We start from the raw sequence: 2,211 nt of genomic DNA on the forward strand, positions 1-2,211 counted from the left end.
TTCTTTAATATATTAATCAGAGTTATTTAAAATTCCCTATCTAATAATTCCAAAATATGTGCCATATCTGAGTTAGTTTCTGATGTTTGCTTTTCTTTTCAGAACATGTTTTTTGTATTTTTTTTAACACAGCTGGTAAATTTTTGGTGTAAGCCAGATATGATATATTAGGTAATAGGAGCAGGTAATGAGATTTTTACACTTGATCTTAGCCAAAAGGCCGAGAAGCAATGTGATTTTTGGTGCGGTTGTATGATAATATTTCTCCTAGGAGATAGGCTGTGTTTAATGTTTGCTGTAGCTGTAGGTGCCATAGGCTTCAGCTTCCTCTATTTTTTTTTTTAATTTTTTTTTCCAACATTTATTTATTTTTGGGACAGAGAGAGACAGAGCATGAACGGGGGAGGGGCAGAGAGAGAGAGGGAGACACAGAATCGGAAAGAGGCTCCAGGCTCTGAGCCATCAGCCCAGAGCCCGACGCGGGGCTTGAACTCACAGACCGCGAGATCGTGACCTGGCTGAAGTCGGACGCTTAACCGACTGCGCCACCCAGGCGCCCCTGCTTCAGCTTCCTCTAGTTTCCATGTGTTTCTTTGTTTTGTTTGTTTTTACTCCCCTTGTCTTTGTGCTTAACTAAGTTCTTAAACTGAGTCTGTCTTACAGGTGTCTCAGCTGTAATCTACTGACATACTGAGGTCCTGCTGATGTGATGGTAAGGAATTATGGAGGAAACATTTTCTATAATCTTATGATAAAAATCTCATTTTTCTAGGGAGCATAAGTCCCTGGGCTTCAGTAGTGCTTCTTACCTTTTGTTTTTCTCCTTTCCTCCTTACCAGTGATAGGAAGGCTAAAGGGGACTTGATGTGGCCAAGTGGCCTCTTTAGGTCAAATAAGACTCTGATAGTGTAGTTGCCCTTGAAGGGTAGGTTTTTCCTATAGAGGGGCTCTGGGAGTATTTCAAATGGTTACTTTTTCTCTCCCCACAGAAAGAAAATTTTCTCTCATCTTCAAGGCAAGAATCTGGTGAGATTGCTAGAGGTTAAACCCATGAACATGTGGGGGTCTCTCTAAGACTGGGCCCTAGGAGTTTCTAACTCTCAAGCTAGTCTATATTCAGTCTCCAGAAATTCATCAAAATTATCATGTGAGCGTTCCTACCCATTTATGTCTACAGTGCCCTCTGCCTCAGATAAACTGATCTCAGCTGTGGTTCTCTATATTCACCAGTCTTTCTAGATTTGGGTGTGGCAATTTGCTCTGTAACTTCAGTTCTTTGATGGATCTAAGAAAAGTTACTGCTTTTCAGCTTGTTCAGTGTTTTTCTTGTTGTAAGCATGGGAGTGACAACTTCCAAGCTCTTTACATGTCATTCTCAAAAAACATATTTTAACACCCTTATTGAATTGTATTTTACATATTATAAAATTCGCCTATTTCAAATGTACAATTGAATGTTTTTAGAAATTTACTGAGCAGTGCAACCATCATCATATATCAGTTTTAGAATATTTTCACTTCCCAAGTTGGGGAATATACTTTTGATAACTCTAACTCCCTTACAGAAATCCTCCCACATGTCCAGGCCTAAATGCCCTTGCTGATGTTCTTCAAAGTTTTACTATATCTGGTAAAATACTATGTGCTAGAACTCTTCTTTCTCTCAGTTTTGTTTACCTCTGTGATTGGATTTGGAGTTAGAAGATTCCATGTTATCACTTACTGTCTTTATCATCATAGGCAATTCACTTTAAACTTTGGAGAATTTCCTGAGTCAAGAAGGCAGAAATTATTTATCCTGATATTCCCTACAACTAGCAAAATAGTGGGAACATAAGTGATGATCAGTAAATATTTGTGAACAAATCTGGAATCACTTTCAAGATTCATGAAATGGTGATATTGGACAAGATTAGGAGGTGTGTTCATGAATCTATGTACACAGTTTTGAGGGGTACAGGAATGTCATGATACCATATAAAAAATTGGGGGGCTATAGCTTTCATGAGATTTTCAAAGGGTTCAAGCCCCAAAGGAGTGAAGAGCAATAGACTAGATAATATCCAAGGACTTTTGCAGCTCAAACATTCTGTCAGTCAATATATACCTGTATTTTTTGTTCCTAACTCGGGATTTTTATAACCCAGATGTTATATAACTTAGAGCCTTTTGGCATTTGTCTCTAGTTATTAATAATATTTCCTATTATAC

The sequence above is a fragment of the Prionailurus bengalensis genome, chromosome C2, assembly GCF_016509475.1.
Source record: "Prionailurus bengalensis isolate Pbe53 chromosome C2, Fcat_Pben_1.1_paternal_pri, whole genome shotgun sequence".
NCBI lineage: Eukaryota > Metazoa > Chordata > Mammalia > Carnivora > Felidae > Prionailurus > Prionailurus bengalensis.